Source organism: Callorhinus ursinus, unplaced genomic scaffold, assembly GCF_003265705.2.
Source record: "Callorhinus ursinus isolate GAN/ISIS: 27379988/994484 unplaced genomic scaffold, GSC_fseal_2.0 scaffold1, whole genome shotgun sequence".
NCBI lineage: Eukaryota > Metazoa > Chordata > Mammalia > Carnivora > Otariidae > Callorhinus > Callorhinus ursinus.
In genome coordinates, this window is record NW_027397063.1 from 23,734,753 (window position 1) to 23,757,547 (window position 22,795).

Sequence of the window (22,795 nt, forward strand, 5' to 3'; positions counted from 1 at the left end):
TATATATCTGCCTTATAACAGTTGTGACTACGAAGGGGTACGGGATTATTACAACTGGCACCACAATTTCCATTCTAGTTAAATAGTGTAGTTTCCAGGAGTTATTGTCCAGATTATTCAGAGCCTGAACAGACATTACTGGTTGGGTTCAGGTATTCACTTTTTGGGGAAAAAAAAGAAAAAGAAAAAAGACAGATACACAAATAAAGGTTTATTCATATCCATCTTCTTTGAACTAGTCAGAACAAGGAAGTCTCCACTGTGAACTTTATTATATAAGGGTATCTCGAGTAGAATGACTTAAGCATTAGCAAACCAGTTAAAAAATCTAAAATTGTAAATGTTCACCTTGAGTTCTGAGGCTGCATCATTAAATATTCAAAGCTCAATCAATAATGATAATGTCAATAGTCAGAATTTCTCTTTTAAAAGGAAATCTGAAATATTCTGTATCAAAAAACGTATATTACCTCTTAGAAAAATAGTGTCTCGAGTAAGAAAAGCTTAAGCTGAATTACACAAAATTAGGCTGTTTATTTTGCCTTTGATGTCATATTAAATATAAATGTAATTTGTTGAGGGTGGTCAACTGACTTGTTTTATAACTAGAAATATGATTAACTTTATAAAATCTGAATTTCCATCATCATTCTTCAGCTGCAATAAAGAAAAAAAGCAAACATGTTTAAGGAAAGACTGTTAAAACTCCAGTCTGAAGAAGTCCTTAGTCATCCTGAACCTTCAAGCAGGCCTTTGGCATAAACTCGGATCATGTCCCAGTAAGATAATTCCTCTAGGGACATATCGTTCGCTCAGCTTTGAAGGATTCCTCTTAGAGAGATTCATCTGATTCATCTGGCCTATTAACAATTCTAATTCAAAGAATCCAAATAAGAAAGCAAGCTAAAAGGAAGTAACTGGTTTTTTTTTCAACCCCAACCCTCAGCATCCATTCAAAAATATCTTCCTTCTTTTTATCCTTTCCTATGTGAGTTCTTACTAATGTTGTTAAAGAGCAGAAGCTACTACAAGATGGAGCCTGGAATTGTTCTGCGATTGTTATATTTCTTTAGGTATAAAGCACAGTTCTATTCCGCCCATGGATTTTCAGCACACATTAATTGATGTTGAGTAATATGTGATAATAAATTAAATATTAAAGCATCACATTGTGAGCACCAAAGTCTGTTGGTAGCAGATTTTTACACAACTATGAAAAGAACACATATATACGGTAAACCATTTATAGAAAAAAATTATAAAATAATTCTAATTTATTCCTTCTCATATGATATATAAGGTTAGATTATGTTAATGACATTGACATCTATAAATGGAAAAGAAACCCCATTTTGCAAAGAGAAATACGTAAATATTTTGGAATGCCTATGGTCCATAAAAGAGGTAGAATATTAAAAGTGATGGGAGAAATGTGTGAAAACCAATGATGGAAGAACAGCTTGGAAAAGTTATAGCATGGAAAATATGGTAATTTCTTGGTTATTAAATATGGTTCAATTTAGAGAACTAAAATTAGCTATAAATTTGATGCTTTTGACAATTAAAGATAAACCATTATCCCTTACTTGGCAATTTCTGGGTTTTGTTTCATGTAAATTTGCAGCAATCTTTCTTAATTCAGTGTTGGTTTGCTCTTCAGGGTATAAAAAAATAAAATCACCAGGTAGTCTGTGATAGGGCAGCCAAAAGAAATAAAACATTGGCTCCATTAGATACTGGCTTTCTTTCTTGACCTTTACAAGTTCAGACTGCTGATTGTCATGTCTTCTCAGGTGCCAGAGAGTATAACTGTGAAGTTGGGTACAATACACCTATACATCCTTCATACTCTTAGGAAACCTGAGGCAGAAAAGAATTCTCAGGGATCCTGAGCCTACCACCCTAAAACATTCAGATATGAAAACAGAAAGTATCTGGCAATTGTCCTAATTTGGGGATGTACACCTAATTCTCCACCACATGTTTCTGCAACCATTTACCCATCATTTCTTCTGGTTCTTTCAGGAACAGAGGAACATTACCACATTGACATGATTCTCCATATACTTAGAAATACTTGAGCAATTTCAGTGAAAAGGTCAATGATACACTGGCCACATGTTATCTCTGAAACTATCACATCAAAGGAAACTGTGACTACTGCCCTCTTTATGTCATTCAGTGCTATCAATTTGTGTTTGGTTTTCTCACTGGCTATTATACTGACCTCAGGAGATCATGGTCACCTGAGCTTCAAGGGGCCCCAAGTGAGTCCTCAGAAGTGAAGATTCTGTGCATCCTCCGAGCAGGGGGATTCACACATTTTCTACGTCAGGTCAGACTGAAATACTGGGACTTTCACATCACTGAAACTTATCAGCCAGAGGTGAGCAACTCCCATTTTTTAAGTTGAACAATTACATGTTGACTTCGACAACATAAAACAACAAGATTAAGTATAAATTAAGTAGAATCAAAGTAAAGGACCCTAACAGAAAGCTGAACACATCACAAGAACAATCTCATCAATACAAGAGAAAGGGAAGCAGGATGTGTTCACAATGTAAGCCAACTCAAGCTTTACTACTTCCCAGCTATTTACTTAGTGGATTGCCTTGTCAGTATCTAGGCTTTAAAAGATTACCTATGCCATGTCAGAAGATCCCAGGTATTGATCTCTCCTGGACATACAAGACATATTCTTTTAAGGGGTCACATTAGGAATGGTTTCTTTACTTAAAGTCACTGTTTCTTTTTTTTTTCAAGTTTTTATTTAAATTCCAGTTAGTTAACATACAGCATAATATTAATTTCAGAAGTAGAATTTAGTGACTCATCACTCACATATAACACGCGGTGCTCATCACAAGTGCCCTCCTTAATACCCATCATCCTTTTAACCCACCCCCCTATTTACCTACCTCCCCTCCAGCAACCCTCAGTTTGTTCTCTGTAGGTTAGATCTGGTTTCTGGTTGGCTTCCCTCTCTCTCACTCTCTCTCTCTCTCTTTTTTTTTTTATCTGTTTTCTTTCTTAAATTCCACTGAGTGGAATCATATGGTATTTGTCTTTCTCTAACTGACAAAGTCACTTTATCTTTATATTATAAGTCACAATAAACTGAGGAAGGTATAGGTTAAATTTCTTAACCTTATTAAAAATAATAAATAATAAAAATAAATAAATAAAAATAAGTAAAATAAATAAAAAATAATAACAAAAGAAAGAACACTAACCAACTATCAATTTACCTCCTCCTTTTAGCCCATTTCAAGTTTTATTTGGGGAGCAGATTTTTAAGTACACTAATCTTGTAATAGTTTAGTTTCTCAATAATGCATAGATATCAAAGCCACAGCTTAATCCTGAATGCAAAATTAATAGATATCAAACCAGTTGACTGTGGTAGAATAAAAATATAAGATTTTCATGTGTGAAAAGGATTTGAATGTAAAACTTAACATTTTACTGGTTCTTGTCTATAACTACAGATTATGAAAACAAAGAGAAAAAATAAACTGAAAATGGTACATTTTAGAACCTACTGACTGCCACATTTTACCAGAGGAAGTCAATGTATACCATGCTTTGGCATTATTATGTGAGAAAGTAATTGCCTGTATAGAAAATGCATTTGTCTTAAGTTTCACATTCATGATTAAGACTCTCATGATTAAGAAGTCTCATTAAGTGTGAGAAGCAAAATAGCATAAGGATTATGAGCATGGGCAAAGTTAGCTGGCCTTGATTTCATCTAAAAAGTAAAGGAAATAACAATACCTACTTCACTGAGTTTTTGTGAGGATTAAGTAAATTAATAAATGTAAAATAGTGTTTGGCACATAGCACATACTCAGAAGTACTGGTTATTACGATAATTAACATGGCCTTCTACCTCAACTTCTTCCTCAAATGAAAAAAAAAACACAACTTAGATTGTATTCTATAATATGGTTTTACTAAGGGCCAATTTATCCCACTAAGTTAAATATAAAGCAGAAATAAGTTATGTTAGCTTGAATATTAAAATTCAATCTTCCTCTTCCTCTGGGTCTGTTCAGAATTTCAGTGGCGATATTCCATATACATAAACACAATTTCCTTTGCTAAGTACTCTCTCTATGGTGCTTAAAAAGCTTCCAAACAGCCAGGAATGTACTTAAGCAGTTTGATTAGCCCCTTATGTCAGATAAATGAACAGTTTTTGTAAACATTAAGTGAAATACGGGTCATTTTGAAATGAGAGATTCTCTGTGGTATAATAAATGTCCCAAATGGAATGTCTCTAAAATAATAGGATTTTGTTCTCCAAATAAGTCCACCTTTTAAAAAGTCAGAATTTTCGGGACATAAGTATAAAATGAAAAAGGCTGTAAGTGGCAGAATACAAATGGGCATGTGTACATGCAAAATTTGTGACAGTTCGCTTGCACACTTTTAAACAAGGAACAACATCTGGCATAAACAGTCAAATCTGCCAAACAACTATTACATAAAGGGAAGACACAGCATATAGAAAAAAGCAGAAAAGAATTTTAGCCATCTAATGAATTCAATATATAAAAGACAAATGAGGTTTCCACAGAATTAAAGGCATAAAAGTCTAGTCAACAGAATAAATGCTGTGAGAATAGAATCCAAAACTTAGGCTAAAGTTGTCCTTCAGAAATAAAGACCAAAATACCATCTCTGACAGAAACAGTCTTCCAACTCCACATCACCACACAGAAATGTTGGGGGAAACACTTTTTTTTTTAAGATTTTATTTTTAAGTAATCTCTACACCCATGTGGGGATCGAACTCACAACCCCAAGATTAAGAGTCGCATACTCCTCCAACTGAGAAAGCCAGGCACCCCACGAATGCCCCTTCTGAAAGCAGGCTTATCATCCCTGTCAAATATGATAATGGCCTACACCTACTCACTGAGCATGCAAATCCACATCCCCAGGCTAAAAAACTGAAAAATGTCAATTAAAAAAAATACACAAAGTCTCACGAGAAAGCATAATTTTGAAGTATCATAGAAATGGTCATCAGAGCAAATTAAATTTAAAACCCTCTCCCTCTCCTTCCCTCTCCTCTCCTCTATTTCTTTCTTTCAGATACTGAGATTGTACAGTTTTGCAAAAGCATAAGAAATATCAGAAGTTCTGAAGACATCATTGATTAGTTAATAAAGATAACTCCCTTTTATCTGTACAATGCCTATCTCTGACCCGTCCAAATTACTTTCCGATCGTTAACCAATTATGCAATTATTATGTAAGAGAGCAAATAGCATTGTCTATTTGTAGATAAGAAAATTAAGTCACAGAGGTTAGAAGGTACTATCAGGTCCTTAGGCAGGTCCCAGAAAATCAATTCCAAGCATTAAACTTACATAACATTCATTTACCGAACATTTGAGACTTGCTAGGCATTGTTTTAGATCAGCAGTAATAGTGACAAGCTCCTTAGCCTCATGCAGCACACATAGCAAGAAGGGAAATCAATGGTAAACAAATATTTATCATTAGTCACATGATCCCAGCCCTGTCTTGTTTTTTGTTTGTTTGTTTGGGGTTTTTTTTGCAAGTCATTTATTGCTAAAATGGAAAAGGACTGGATTAAGATCCCCTTTTCCCAGATGATGCACATAGCATTGCAAGTTTATCAATGGACAGATTCCATGTTCTTGAGCTGAAGGGGCAAACAAGCCTTGAGAGATAATGTGTAACTCTACTCTAAAGGGGCCCCCTCCTTTGTACCAAATCCAAAAGCCTATTAAGGGGAGAAAAGATAATGGGATTGGGAATAGGGGGATAAGACAGAACCCCTTGTTCTAGAAGAAATTAATCCTCTTTCAAGCCATCTCTTCTGCTCATCAACTCAAGTTGCCAAAGAACTATGTTCTTCTAGGTCCTTAGCCTCTTCACCGGCATGAGCATCAGGAACTCAATAGCTTTCATTGTGAACCGACTGCCCAAGGTCTTCTGATATGTGAATGATAGAAACAGTCCCATGAAATAGGGACTTGACCTGTTTTCTGGGGTTTTAGTCACCTATATTTTCAAGTTGGTAAATATTTACAACAGCTACATGGTATATATTTCATATTATAGGAAGCTGGAGGGGGGGTGATTTTCAATTTAATTAACTCTGTTACTAAGCCAAAAAAAGAAATTTTATTACACATTATAAAATATATTATTTGATAAACTGAGGAAATGGTCCTTGGAATAATAAAATAGGGAGTTATTATAAAGACATATATACTCAAGTTTTCTAATGTACACTTAGCATCTCAAAATGTGACATAGTTACAACTAAACTTGAATTGGTAAAATAATTTCAAATTGAATATTAATCAAAGGTACAATTCTACCAAATCAATTTCATGCATTGCCATTTTGAAGGATGAAGGAAAACTGAAGTATAAATTATTTATAAGAAAAAATAACCCACAATAACATTGAGCTAATTAACACAGTAACTGCAGCATTTCAGGGCAAGAATAGTGGAAGAGGATTTCTTTGTTCATGTTTTTCCTAGCCAAAATTTCATGAATAAATCATATGCTTCAACCCTATTTGTAAGAATCTAAAGAAGATTTGAACCTGACATTTTTTTAAAACATTAAGAGCTTTTTTTTAAAAAAGACTTTATTTATTTATTCATAAGAGATAGAGAGAGAGAGGCAGAGGGAGAAGCAAGCTCTCCGCTGAGCAGGGAGCCCGAAGCGGGACTCGATCCCAGGACCCTGGGATCATGACCTAAGCCGAAGGCAGACGCTTAACCATCTGAGCCACCCAGGCACCCAAGAAAGAGCTTTCACTGAATCCATAATAGCATATAAAAATATTTCCTCAATTTGTATGTGTGTGTATGAGTTTGACTGTTTGTGTATACTTTCCGACTTCAGCAAAAATCCTTTTAAAATTGGAACCACTTCAGTGCAGCCACTATGGAAAATGTTATGGAGGTTCCTCAAAAAATTAAAAATAGAACAAGAGCAATTCAAATTCCAGGGATTAATGAAGGAAATGAAATTGCCACCTCAAAAAGATACCTGCACTCCTATGTTCACTTCAGCATTATTTACAATGGCCAAGACACAGAAACAACCTGTGAATGAACAAATAAAATAAATACAGGGTGTGTGTGTATGTGTGTGTGTATATTTCCACACACATGCAATGGAATATTATTCAGTCATAAAAAGGAGGGAAATCCTGTCATACACAACCTGCATGGATAGATCTTGAGGGCATTATGTTAAGTGAAATAAATCAGACAGAGAGAGACAAGCCAAACTCACAGATACAGGCAACAGATTAAGGGGTACTAGAGATGGGATGAGGGCAGAGGGGTGGGGGAAATTAGATGAAGCTGGTCAAAAACTATAAACCTCCAGTTATTAGATAAATAATTCCTAGGAATGTAAGGTATAGCATGGTGACTATAGTGACCAACACTGTATTGCATATTTGAAAGTTGCTAAGGGAGTAGATCTTAAAAGTGCTCATCATAAGCGGGACGCCCGGGTGGCTCAGTCAGTTAAGCATCTGCCTTCGGCTCAGGTCATGATCTCAGGGTCCTGGGATCGAGCCCCGCATCGGGCTCCAGGCTCAGTGGGAGGCCTGCTTCTTCCTCTCCCACTCCCCCTGGCTTGTGTTACCTCTCTTGCTGTCTCTCTCTCTGTCAAATAATTAAATAAATCTTTTTTTAAAAAAAGTTCTCATCACAAGAAAAAAATTATAATTATATGACATGAAAGATGTTAGGCTAAACTTATTGTGGTAAACATTTTGCAATATATACATGTATCAAATCATTATGTTGTATACCTAAAAGTAATAAAATTGTATATGCCATTATATCTCAATAAAATTAGTTAATTAATTAATTAGGTAAACTGAAACCATTTCACTTAAATTAACATTCTTTCCATCCACCCCTTAGTAGCACTGTTATGGCTTAGAAAATGGGTTATTACCATAAATGAGTCAGTCAAAAGAACTACCAACATAAAGGACTGTGTCCTTCTAGAGTCCTGGCTTTATGTCTTACTTTAAGGAAAAGCAGAAAGAATGTTCTAAAATTTTAAAATATTTAGCAAGTCTTTTATACTTACATGAGAAATACTTTTATTTTTAAATTTTCATATTAAATCTTCATAGCAATGTTCTTATTTTATTAATTTTTAAAGCTAACATTATGAGAAAAATCTGAATTCTAAAGTTTTTGGAAGGATTCCCTATGATCATGCATCATAACTTATGTTCAAGTAGTATATGTTAGATGAGTAATGCAAACACTGGAATAAAATTTTATACTATACATTTAAATGTAAATGTTAATGAATAGTTTGTTCAACGAAGATTATCTAGCAATATAGGGGGGAAAATTATGCTTACTTCTACTGAAGTATATTCATACCCATTTTTTTTCAATATCCCTGCACAGTACCCACTACTTAGTATAAATTCTAACACTTAATTTCATTCTATTTAAGGTATCTTAAATTTCATAGTCTGAGCTAATGATCAGAATATGGTATTAAATAAATGAATCTTGTACTTGAAACTTTTCCGAAAAATTAGCTGAGATGTATAATCATAGACTTGACTTGTCATTAGAGTTGATTCTAGGGGGAAAAAAAAGTTTCTTAATAGGGAGAGGAAAAAAAAAAAAGAGTGAGGCATAAAACACACGAAGCCAAAAAAAAAAAAAAACAGATAATGGGGCACCTGGATGGCTCAGTTGGTTAAGCAACTGCCTTCGGCTCAGGTCATGATCCTGGAGTCCCGGGATCGAGTCCCGCATCGGGCTCCCTGCTCCGCGGGGAGTCTGCTTCTCCTTATCCTTCGGCTTCCCCCCAACTCATACTCTCTCTCTGTCCCACACTCCCTCAAATAAATAAATAACATCTTAAAAAAAAAAAATAAAGAGCTTAGACTTTAAGGGCACTGAGACTCTCTGAGTGAGCAATCAAGAGGGACAGATCAGATTTTTACATGCAAAAGAGTATTACAGTTATATAGGTGAAAAATGATGGTGACACTAATTAGAAGAATAGTGAGAGGGATGGAGAGGAGTGGAAAAGTTCTAAAGCTATTCAGGACAAATCATCAACAAGACCTAGGATCAACTGATGTGAACAGACAGAAAGAGAGGAAGAAAGAATTAATCTTAGATTTCTGGGCTGGAAGGCTGGTTGGATGGTGGTATCCTTCTCATAGCTAGGAAAAAATAAAGGAAAGGCAGGGATGGAAAGGAAGATGGTCAGTCTCGTATTCGACATTTGAGCTGGAGGTACTACCAGGACTTCCAAATGGAGCTGGGTGTAGAGGTCCAGTCTAGAGATAAGAGAACAGGGTGGAAATCTGGACGATAGTTCTCCCTGAATCCAAAGGGGTAGGTGTGGTCACCAGGGTAAACCACAGAGTAAAAAAAGAAGAAGTCCTCCAGGAACTTGAACATTTCAGCTAAAAGCCAAGACTCAGCCAGACAAATAAGAAGAAAATCAATAGCATGTAGGTGGTGGACCTTGCTAGTTGCCTACTAAGCATCCATTCTCTGTTCTTCCTTTCAACAAATACCAAATTTTACTTGGGGAAGAAATCGGTTGGTTAAAAACATCTCTCCTTGCTAAAAAATAAATAAATAAATAAATAAATAAAAAATTACAGTCTTCAAGGTGCAGTCACTTGCCCCCCAGGACAGCAAACCAAGACTTAATTGCAGTTTCAAACTCTCCAGGAATGGAAATCTAAGCCAATAAACCTGAAATTTTTTGGTCAGCACCAATGAGGTAATCTGGCACAGGGACCCTCTCCATTCCTCAAAGGAAGATGAAGTAATGTGTATGATGAGACCCCCTAGCCTTCCCCCTAATGGAAGGTAACCTTGCCAGAAATAATCCTTCCTTTACTTTTGCTGATAACTACTGGCCTCACCTTCTTTCCTATAAAAACCTTCCATTTGTTGTTACAACTCCTAGGGGCATCTTTCTACTTGCCATGTGGGATGCTTCCTAATTCATGAATCACTTAATAAAGTCAATTAGATCTTCACATTTACTCCCTTGAGTTTTGTTTTTTAACACCACACATCTTTGAAACTACAGGTGGCCATGTGACATAGCTCTAGCCAAGGAAATGTAATAGAATTCTGTTGGGTGAGACTTCCAGAAATTTACTGTCGTCCTGATTTTTCTTTAAAAAGGGGGACGGGAGCTGCTGATTTTTTTTTACATTCCTCCATCTAGTACAGCACCGAAAGGTGATACTGAGAGGTACAGCCATCACGTTGTAACCACAGGGAAGAAAACCACAAACTAAGGCTGGCAGAGCAGAAAAATAGAAGGAAGCTGGATTCTTGATGGCTTCTTGGAACCGCCATACTTTTACTGTACACCCTTCCTCCAGAATCAAATTTAAACCTGTCTGTTCAATTGCCCAACTTTGGTTCTATGCAGTAGGATGTAATGTGGATCTAGCTGAGTGCCATGAAATTCTGGGAAAGAGAACATTTCGCAAAGGAGGTCAATTATGTCAAATGCTTGCAAGAGGTAAATTATATCCATTATAGAAAACAAAGTTTAGAAAGCTGAGGTCAAGACAATTAATAGTAACAGGATATTAGTGAAAGAGAAGGGTAAGGCCACACACAGTGCTAAGCACCTCTTTGCAAAGTTTTGGTAAAGCACCATATTTGAATTGCCTATGTTTGGAATATTGACTGGATCCCTGTTATAGACTTCAACATACTGATGTAGAAGAAAACATTCCTGGAAGGAAAAAAAATAGAAATAGAATAGTATATTATATTCTTACTCTTATGTTCTTGAAACAAAGGAACCATGTAGATAAATAACCACAAACCTGAACAGGAGATACAGAGACACTTTTGCAATTATATGTCTACCCACAAGACGCCAAATACTAATTTTTACCCAAAATGCATTCCAATAAAACAATTTATTTTCTGAAAAAAATATTTTGGCATTCCATATAAATGTGGGAATTGTGGTAATTTAGATTCCCTACTCATGCTTCCTAGGATTCATTAATATTTTAAAACCTCTAAAGTCTTACAGAAAGGAGATATGTGTAAAAGTTTGTTTAAAGATTTATTTTACAAATTATTTTTTAACAACTTACAGAAATACTTCACCGGAACATACTCTAAGAAAAGCCACAATGAAATATTTGAATGCTAACCATGCCAATGACAATAACTTTACAAACCCTCAAAATACATTTATCATAAAAGACATACCATGCACTGATATATGAAGATGATGCATCATTTCACAAATATTTATATGGATTTTAAGTACAATTATGTTTGAGAGGATGGCTGACCCTGGGAACAGAAAACTCATTCTGAATGTAACTATATATGGCATTAGCTTGTCAGCCTTCACTTACCTGCAATGAAGAGAGACATCCTTTGGAACCATAGGAGAGGAAGGAGTACCCCTATCTAATAACGAGCCTAACATAGTAAATGCTCATGATACAACAGTTACCATGTGTATAGCGCTTTACAACCAGCCACACTTCTAAGCACTTTGCATATATCAGCTTATTTAATCCTCCTCAAACCTCTCTAAGGTAAGTAGAATTAATATCCCCTTTCAGAGGTGAGGGAACTGAAGCATAAAGAGGTTAAGTAAATTCACCAAGGTCATAGAGCTACGCTAAATGAACATTCACTGAATTTGTTGAGAACAAAATTAATGACAGAATTAGTTGTAACTAATTCTATACAAGTTATATATGTACAAATATATATATATATGCAAAATACATATGTGTATACATATACACAAATTACATACATACAAATTCTATTTGTAACTGTAAAGAGTGTCAATAATGTTCTCTACGGATAAAACCCCTTGTCCAGGGTTAAGAGAACCCATTACCTTTAAACAACACAAACTCTTCTTGGAAGAGATCCTGAGAAATGTATGGTTGTTCACCTGGGGTTGATGATTAAAATTTTGAGGGAGGCTTAAGGAATTATAACCAACATAGTTCAGAAAAAACAGAGACTTTAGTGGTATTTAGTTGAAGGAAGGGAAGGAGGGAGGGAGAGAAAGGAAGAGAAGAAGGAAAGAAAGAAAAGGAAACTGTGAAGGAATTGATTTTATTGCCTCCCAGTGTTACAGAGTATGACCACAGAATTCTGAGTTTCTTCAAGGTTTTAGTTTCTGGTGATTTAGGCAAAAGATGAGAGGACAGGAGTTAAAGGCAGCTGTCAACATGGTCTCAATCCACTGACCACAAAAATATTTTCTCCTCTCCTGTGGAATTTTGGCTCTCTGCTACTTTCTTTCCTGAGGTGGATCGAAAGGAAAATACACTATTGTCATCTTTTCCAAGAATTCCCTCAAGCAAGATTCAGCAAGGTTACAATCTGTCCTACGCTTTCATTTTAGAACTAAGGGAAGTCACTTGGGTAAGCTATGACAAGCGCTGAGTTATGTGACCAAAATGCTCTCAGTTTCCTTCTACATCAAACACAGGCTCCTAATCCATTTTCTGGTGTCTGACAGAGATAAGAATCTGATAAAATGGTAACTTAATGTGACTCAATCTAGATAAAATACAGTATTATGTGGAAAAGAGATACAGGGTGATGGAGAGAAAGAAATTGAGAAAGAATATAAATCCTTGCGGGGAAGGGATGTCCTTTCCCATTTTCTTTTTAACTTTCGGCTTTTCTTCTAAATTCTACTCCATCATTTACTGGATAATATTAAAAATGTCCCCATTCAGGCATACTAAATATCTTGGTCATAAACTTTTATTTCTCCTGACAAGTGTAAAATGTCACAGGCACTATTAAAACTTCAATTTAGACCTTAGGTTAAATACGACTTAAAATGTTACTAAAGCTACAATTTCCACTTTGGAAATACTAAGAGACTCAGATTAGAAACTGTTTGATACTCAGAAACCTAAATTAAACATCAGATATAATTTATTAAAAATTGGGCCCCACTTAATAACTATCTTCAAACATATGAGCTGCTATATTAAAAAATGGCTTTTCTATTATCACTTAGCATATAAAATGAAAGAAAGACTTCCACAGCATAGGATTTAAGTAAATTAAAGTAATAACTTTCTGTTAACATATGCTGATGCATGTAAGGGGTACTGATGATAGAGTCTAGATAATCTTTGGCTCTGAACCTCTTTTAATACAACAAACGATCTTTAGGTAATTTAAACTAAAAGTTAAAGGAACAGATTAAATGACTTCCAAACGACCCTCCCAGCCTGGTTCTATTCTTATTAATAAATTCCAGAGTTTCCATAGTTTTCATTCTAGCAAATGTAAAGTAAAAAAGCTATAAATATAGCATTTCACTTTTGGACTACGTTAAGTAAATACAGCCTCCCGTGAATTTACATAAAAACACCTAAGATAGAGTTTGTGTATTACTTTTCTTGATAAACAGTGTTATGGATCTGATAAAGGTTTGAGCCTTCTCTTCTTTGCTTAATATCCCACTATCTGCAAATATTCGTACATAGTAAACATCGTTTTCCATCCAGGCTAAGGTATATCTCTCTACTCTTTCAAGTTTAATCCTTACCATAGCTACACCATCGCCCAACCCCCAGCACATTCTCTCTCTACTTCTCTTCTGTCTGCACCTCTCTCTTCCTCTCCCCTTGTCTATCTCACTCTCTGTCTCTGTCTCCCTCTCTCCCTCTCTGTCTCTGTCTCCCTCTCTCCCTCTCTGTCTCTGTCTCCCTCTCTCTCTGAGTTTCTCTCCATGTTACTCTGGATGCGTCTCCCTCTGCGTCCTCCTGTGCTTTGCTTTCTGTGTGTTTCCCTCTCTCCATCTCTGCTCCGAACTTGCTATGCTATCTCTACTAGTCTCCTGTATATCCTTCTCCACTCTCCCCTGTCCTCACTTCTGGTTTAGAAACCCAGGGTAATTAAAATCCACCAAAAATCTTGTTCTTAATTGCTTCTCTTTTCAAAAAAAAAACAAAAACCCAACCACATTGGGTTTGCATTGCAAAAGGTTTTTTTGGTTCTGGAGGATGAGTAGGGGGTCTATGAACTCCAGTTTAGCACAATGTATACCACTGCTTCTCAAATCTGAATTTGCATGAGTTACGCTGTAATACTGTTAAAATACAGGGTCTGATTCAGCATCTCTAACTTGCTTCCTCCAGGTAATGCCAACGCTGCTGGTCCCCAACCACACTTTGAGTAGAAGCCTCCAACTGCTGCCTGTAAACCACCCAATCCTTCCCTCACCTGAGTTTGCTTCCTTCACATGGCTAGACACATTACTATCCATATGGGTTTCTTCTCTTTCTTATCTCTATCTGGCCTACTTACTGCAGTGTCTACATTTCCATTGGTTTTCACATCTTAATTTTAACTAAGCTTTTTTAAAAAAATTCATTAACCACAAACTAAAGCCTAAGATTGTAATAAGAAATTTAAAACATTACTATGCTGTAATTTCCCTTCGATTTCTCATCAAATTTTTCATTAAATATAAATCGACTAGACTATAATAGCTTTACATAGAATATATAGATTACTGGTAAAGTACAAGAATACAAATAATTCTGTTACAGACCACTTATTTTGTGTATTTTTTCCCTACCCAGAAAGAAACAGAGAAAGTAAAGATACCTAGGTCTTATTCTGCATTTGTAGATTTTCTCGAGGGAACTTCAGAAAACCCCTTCAGGTACTGCTGAATTTCCTGAGTAATGTTATCCCCAGAAGAGTTTCTTAAATATTCCAGAACCTTGAAAGAAAGAAAAATTCCCAGGGAAACAGTACCTGATGACCGCATTCTAAGTACTGTTCTTTCAAATGAGTGTTGAAGATCATGTGAACTGCTTGACTTTATAAAGAAATTGCGTGGGGAATGAGTGAAAACCATAGATTAGACTGCTCCTCAAAGTGGCATTATGACACTTTATCATGGTCATCACACATAGAATAAAACGCTTCTACGTTACACACCAGATCACTTCACTTGCAATGTGCCAGGAATGGCGCCAGGCACTTGGGCCATGGCATGGTTCCATCTTGAGATGACTGTAAGTGGAACAGGAAAGGAAGCAATTGCAGGCTGAGATAAAAGGGGAAAATCTAATTTCTTGGGATCGTGATGGGCTACAGCGTACTGAACTACTGTTAGCCACTCAAAAATAACATCACCTAATCCAAACTCTCAATCCTCATCTGCATGGTCCCAGACTTGACCTGGACTTTGCTATTACCAGTAATTGTATCTCTTGCAAAATTTCAGCCTCTACTGTCTTACCCTTCAGAATTAAGCCAAGGGATGCCTGAGTGGCTCAGTCATTAGGTGCCTGCCTTCAGCTCAGGTCATGATCCCAGGATCCTGGGATCGAGCCCCACATCAGGCTCCCTGCTCAGCGGGAAGCCTGCGTCTCCCTCTCTCACTCCCCCTGCTTGTGTTCCCTCTCTCGCTGTGTCTCTCTCTGTCAAATGAATAAATAAAATCTTTAAAAAAAAAAAAAGAATTAAGCCAAGTCTTCAATCTTCAAATCAAATCCTTGCTTTTCTTTTCATCTCCATTACTACCATGTGCTTCACTAGCATCATCTTCTGCCTGGAATACTGCAGGAGCTTCCTAATTGGTCTCCCCCCAGTCATGCCACAACTCATTCTCTATGCATGTGGTACTCAAGTATCACATGAGTGACATTTTTAAAGTAAAATCAGATCATGTCACCTCTACTATTGTCCAAAAACCTCCTGTGGTTCTCATGCACTGAACATATAATCCAACATTATTAACCAGGTAACAGGACCCTGCATAATCTAGACCACCCCCATCTCCTTAGTGTCTCCCTTACGTATACGCCATACCCACCATCTTTCATTTCCTCAAATATGCCCCAGTCTATCGGTTTCTTATGGCCTTTTAGATGGACTGTTCTATCTGCCTGAAACGCTTTGTCTTTTACTCTGTGTCTTGGTAGCATCTTGTATTTGGTTCTCAGTTTGACCCCAATTCTTCCTGGCATATGTCACAATTTTTAACCATAAAGTTATTTGTATAGTAGTTGCTTATTTTCTGTCTCATTCCTTCTCCCCCTTGTATTGTAATTTCCATGAAGGCAGAAATCATTTCTTTTTTGTCCACCACTGAACAGCTAGAACTAAGTAGAATGCCTAGAAAGAGTTATTTTGGAAAAAAATTGGGGGGGATAAACCATATTTTAGTATTTTTCACAATTGATTTAATTTCCAGCTTTAAAAACAACTTTTTTAATGCCCACTTTGGGTAACAAAGAAACAGAGAACATTTATACCCCCAAAACATTCAATAGTATTTTATTTTAACCTGACAAAAAAAGTTTAAATTGATAATTAAAGACAGCTTAAGCTAACTTAAATTGTATTAATTAAAATTAGCGACACCTGAGTGACTCAGTCAGTTGCCTGTCCAACTCTTGATCTCAGCTCAAGTCTTGATCTCAGGGTTGTGAGTTCAAGCCCCACAATGGGCTCCACACCGAGGGTGGAGGCTACTTAAAAAATAAATAAATACATAAATAAATAATCTTAAAATTAATTATACTAACAAGGTTTAGGTATGTTTTATTAAATACATTTGTCACTCGTTTCAAAATACATACAAATGATTCTCAAGCTGGTCTGTGTATGTGGGAAAAACTTCTAGCATTTAAGTCATAAGTAAATTAGGAGGATTAAAAGGAGGAGTGATATGATGATAAGATTTGAGAGATAACCAAATCTATCTTGTTATTTTAATATTTTTTTACAGACAGTACTGTTGAAAGGAGGAGACACTGCCAAGAATTTCCCATAAATAACTAAAACCTGAATTGATTTTCTGGAAGCCTCAAGGGGCTTTATATCTAAGCATCAACTACTGTTGAAATAATCATCTTAGTATTTTTCAGCACATACGAACACCATCTACTTTTTGAGATAATAAAAGGAGTGGCTCATGAGACTGGTAATGGTATATGTAACTTCTAACCCCATAATTACTGGATTGAATCTTATCCAGGATGGTGAATCTAGTAATATTCAGCAGAAAGAAGTTGTTTTGTAGCATCCAACCTAAAGAGCTAAACTTTTCCAATTAGTCTTTTGACACAAATATGTGTTCCAACATACCCAATGCCTTTTTTGGCCACCTAAGACTGAATAATGATTGAATAGCAAATAGTTTTCCCCAGAGCATGTACAGGGACCTTAACATATCTAAAAGGATAGACTTTCAAAGTAGTTAACTCTTGGTGATGAGATTGCAAGAACATGTACATATTATCACAAATAAAATACAATTTTCCAGAGTTATAGAAAAATGACCTCTGTAAGCTTATTAAATCACATTCCTTAACCTGTGGCTGGGAATAAAGAAAAAGAAATGTATAATGTGCCTCTACTCTTAAGATCTTTCTACAAATCTACTAAAGATTAATACATAACAGTTACGTGAGATAAAGGAAAAACATAAAAAGTTTGCCAAAGAAGTCAACTGAACATGTACCCTGAACCATGTTTAACTAGCAGGGGTTTTAAGATAGAATATAACCTGTTGGTTATTTATGAATAAATAGTACATTCTCTAACAGAGCCAACTCCTCTAACACCCACAGTCAAATGGTCAGCAAACTTTGCCCTGTCTTCGACTAAAACGCCCACTGAAACTCAAAATTTCTCTTTATGCCCATTGTCACTGTCATCTCTCATGGATTCATCTCTTCTTGGATTATGAAATACAGGTTTCTGCCTTCATATTTCATATTAAATACTCTTTGAAAAGAGAAAACAAAAAGAGAGAGAGAGAGAGAGAAAAGGAGGAAGAAAGAGAGAAGGAAAGAATTTTTATGTCTTTCAAAAAGAAAATGACCACGATCTTCTCTCTTACTATAGTAACTAAAGGATGCTGCTCTTACTTTTCCCAACAAATAAAGAATTCCCTCCACAATATATTCACTTGAAGGTATAATGTGTCTATACTTGATTTATGACACAATTTAAACCTGACATCTGGATGCAACAAGTGATCTGACAGGCCTGCTACTTACATCATGGAGATAACAGAACTTTTTTCCCTGATTTTCTGATTTTTATTTCTCAGTTACTTAATATGATAAAATAACTATAAGCCCAATAACAAAAATCTAAAAATAATCATTAAAGGCAGCTATGGACCAAATGTTTCTGTCTCCCTCCCCCTCCCCCAAATGTATATGTTTAAGTGTTAATCCCCAGTGGGATGTTATTTGGAGATGGGGAATTCAGGTGGTAATACGGGTTGGATGAGTTCATGGGGGTAGAACCCCCAGGATGGGACTGGTGTCCTCACACAGGGATAAAAAAGACCAAAGCCCTCTCTCTACCATGGGAGGAAACCAAGAAAAAAGCTCTCACCAGAACTGGACCATGTTGGCACCCTGATCTCCAACTTCCCAGCCTCCAGAAATAAATAAATGTTTGTTGTTTAAGCCACCCAGTACATGGTATTCTTTTTATAGCAGCACAAGCCAATAAAGACAGGCAAAAACAAAAGAATATATTCGACTGACAGTAAAAACTCAAGTGTTTAATAATCATAATCATGTCATAGAACTTAGCAATGCTGCCTCTTACTTAAGTGAATACATAAATTTAATTAGAAAAAATATGAATGTTATCCCAACTGAAAAAGTTATAAAACTGAATTTTTTCATTTGTCCCTGAAAGAAAAATGATTTGACTCAACACTATTGCATGTCCTGCATTAGCATTGAAGATTTTAAGGTAAGGGTAAATTTCTCATACCACTGATTTCAATTCAAGGTGGAATTAAATATATTCAACACATTTTTTACTTAACCAGAAATTAATTTAGAAAATTTACTTACTGAGGCATTTTACTTATATTTTAGTATATTAATGCACATATATTTAAATTTAAAATGAAGTGAGTCCATTTTCAAGTCAGAAGCATCAGATCCCATTTATATAAAAATAATCTTGGTGTTTGATGAAAAGAGATAAAGAGGAAAAAAATAATGAAAGTCACAGGACCAACAACTAAATTTATGATTTATAATTTATGATTTATAATTATGTGCCAGTCACTGTGCTACACACTTTATATGCATAATTTCACTTAATCATGAATCAATTTTGGAACAAAGAATCAGTTCATTTTAGAATGTAAGTGTACCAGGAAGCAAAAAGATTTTTAAATCATTAAACTAAATGACTAACATTCTTCCTTTGCTCTTGAAAACAAAAATAATATATAAAAAAGGTTTTAGAATGTAGTGAAAGCACTTGAAAATGGCTAGTTAAAAAATAAAACAAAGTAAAGGAAACAGTAGTTTTAAATATGCAATATAAAGCAAATTCAATTTCAAAGATAAGTCTATCAGGGAACAATGTGTGTGTGTGTATAAACTGTATAAATAATTCTAGTGTCTGACCATAATAGAGGTCAGATTGATTATGTATGTGCACACAATCAACCAACTGATCAATATTTTAAAATATAATGGCATATTCTACTTCCACGTGCTCATCTGAACCATTTCACCTCCAGGAGTAATCCCTTCCATCTTCCAAGGTCCAGATTTTAGGAATGCATTCTACTGTACCTAGGTAAAGACATGGCTACTTGACATCCATGGTTAGTTTACTTTATCATTTTACCCAAAGGAGGAAAATTGGATAAATCAAATTCTAAATCACTTTGATGAGTATCATTTAATAACAACAAAAGATCATGCTATATTCAAAGTCGTGGGAAAATATTACCTCAAAATATAAACATTTACCCCAAAGTAATTGCTATTAAAATGTACCCCAGTTAATAAAATCTGGGAAGACTTAATCTTTGATTAATTGGACAAAATGTTTATTTTTGTTTGTTTTTTTTTCCAGGAAAGATAGTTCCCTGGTTTTGCTGCTAAGACAGCTAGCAGATGTCTGCCTAGTCTGAAGGGAATTTCTTTTCCTCAGAGAAAACAGCTTAAATAGGAAACAAATAGCCATATGCTAACTGTGCACTGCTTAGCAGATGATGTAGAGGGCCACGTTCTACGATGGAAAGCATGAGGGTCAAGGTTCAGATTAATTTTCCTTAAAATTCAATGCAATTACCCAAGATCAAATTACTTATTAAATATAAGTTTTGTCCAAGAACTGTGCTATCAATTTGTGTGCCAGGAACAAAATGAAGTTCTAAATTTAGGAAGTGATTATGTTGGGTTCAGGAGAATGGAGAATGGACCCATAAAATATTTTCCTAAACATTTAGTAGACTCTTGAATAGAGCTAATACAAGACAAACAAGAGAATACCACTTGCAAGACCATTTTAGAAAACTTACTTTGAAACTGAATTAGATAAAGAGTAAAGTTTTCATAAATCTTAGAAACAGCAAGTGATATCTAAATTTTCCAATTGAATGTTCCCTTCAAGATATAGCATTCTTGGCTTGCAAAGAAAAATAAGAATTAAAAAAATAAATTAAAAAAATACATCTGTGATTAATTTTTTTTCCTTTACAGAGATAAACTTCCAAAAATTCCAGGAAACTTTAGTAAGGACCATCATATATTTCTTAGTATTCCAATTTTTTAGACTTTATAATTGTGTGAGGTAACTTTTTAATTGCATCGAAACTGAGTTTTCAAGAACAAGAAATGCAGCTTTCTCTACATGGCAAGGATTGGCACCCAAAGGCTGGCCAGTGCTTTTCACTGGGTCTAACCTGGTTATAATTGAGATTTAAATGAAAATAAAAAATAAACAATCCTAAAAATAACCAATAAATGCAATCCTTTTGGTGTACTTTTTAAATTTCAATAAATATTAAAAACACAAAAGACACGATTATCATTTCTGTACAGAAACAAGGGTTTTCAATGGCATTCAGTATCTTTTTATTCCAGTGTTTGTGAGATTGACAATTGTTAGGAACCGAGAAATTCAGTTGTTGTTACAGCTGTAAAACTTGGTTTAAAGGCAAATAAAACACAGATAAATGTTTTTAAAAGCATTACCAACAACTGCGCTGTGAAATCCGGGTTGCCTCTAGACACTTTTGTTAATGCTATTACTTTGGCCTACAGTGTCGCTAAGAAATTAGATGCAATCTTTGTCTTCCTGTGTCTTTGGGAAGAATAAGAATAGTTCTTACTGAACTTCTGGAACCTAAACTAAGAAAATGTGAAAAAAAAAAACCGTAGTAATATTCTCCAGGAAAAAATAAAACCAAACTAGAACCATACTTTACAGATTTAACCCACAGCAAATATGGCCTGTTTCCCTGGACCTCCACCCCCAACCCCCACCTCCCAACATACACACACAACTTGGTTGTTCATGTAACACACTAAAGGCAATTTTCCATTTTAGGACCACAAACACATTTTACAATGGTGAATTAACAGTAACCATTGCCTAAAATAAATAACTGAAATACAGGTGAAATATGTCACTACGTATCTATCTGTAGTGCACTAAAGCCCGAATTTACTAAATAATTTTTTAAACACACAGAACCCATTTTAACTCCAGAGCACTTAATTTTTCCCATATAACTTAGGTTACAAAATAATACAATTTATCCAAATAAAAACATGCTGTTAATTATTGTAATCAAACAAGTACAAAAATTGTTGAAAACAAACACTACTCACCCTTTTTTCAGGGTTTAGAATAGTTTTTATTATCACTAATAAAAATCTTTATTACCAAACTATCCTTATGAATATCAAAATATGTTTGATAAATATACAATATACATTCTGCCTTTCTACATATATGAATTGTTAATGAATATGATCTTAAAGAATTGTTTAAAGTACCTTAACTGAATTTTATTCAGTAAATTATAATATTCTCTTTTCTCTGGAGCTTGAAATGTTTTGGAGACATACTGAGAAATAGCACACTAAAATTTGTGATTTATGCATTCAGGGACTGCATATTTGAATATTTTACTGATAAAAGTTATATAATGATCTTATGTCTGGTTTCAGTTCCTTGAAGGTATATTTGTTGACTAAGACTGGAAAAGCATTTCCCGTAATGGATTCACGAGGTAATGGAATGTCTTGCTTAGAAAAAGAATTTAACTGGAAACTAATAATGTCTTTTAAAATAGCTACACAAAAGCCAGATTAGAAAAACACAGCTCTCTAAATCCCAGTGCATTAAGGGTATCTTGATCATCTAAAGTAAAACTAAAGGAGTTTTGAAAGGCGAGATCTAGAGGGTAAGCATTTAGATGTTCTATTCAAGTCTATAATCTTTTCTAAAAATTCTGGCAATGATCAGAATGCAAGTAGAGTAAGAAATAACACAGAAACACAACATGATCTCAGATATATATTTCTATTGGTACACACTTCATTTATAAGGAATTATAACTTCAGAGAATAAACAATTACTCTGTTTTTCCTTCTGATCTTCAGTTTCTTATCTACCAAAAATAAGAGTTGGCCTAGGTCATCTACACCCATCTTTCTTGATTCTCTGTATTTGTTTTCAAAGGTTAACTTAATTTTATCTCCACAAGTAATAAGTGTTCTTAAATATAAATGTGTCCAAAAGTAGAAGAATATTAATATCATAACCTGAAAGAAGAGTGTATCAAAATATATATATCCTTTTATAAAAACATTTAAACTTTTGCCTGCACCACATTTAAATTTGCGAAGAGAGAAAAGAGACGAAAGAAAGAAAGAAAGAAAGAAGAAAGAAACAAAGAAACAAAGAAAGAAAGAAAGAAAGAAAGAAGAAAGAAAG

The 22,795-nt window shown here is 35.0% G+C and overlaps 1 protein-coding gene across 9 annotated transcripts in view; it reads right to left on the reverse strand.

Annotated features, from left to right (window-relative positions):
- The window catches only part of ROBO1 (roundabout guidance receptor 1), a 1,122,251-nt gene that overhangs the window by 301,310 nt on the left and 798,146 nt on the right, over nt 1-22,795 (reverse strand). The window contains exon 1 of one of the 9 annotated variants that reach the window (XM_073892042.1): nt 14,666-14,742. The exons of the other annotated variants lie outside the window; for them this stretch is intronic. The gene's annotated coding sequence lies outside the window, so the exon portion shown is untranslated. Of the gene's footprint in view, nt 1-14,665; nt 14,743-22,795 lie in introns of those variants that run through there. 9 annotated transcript variants of the gene reach the window in all.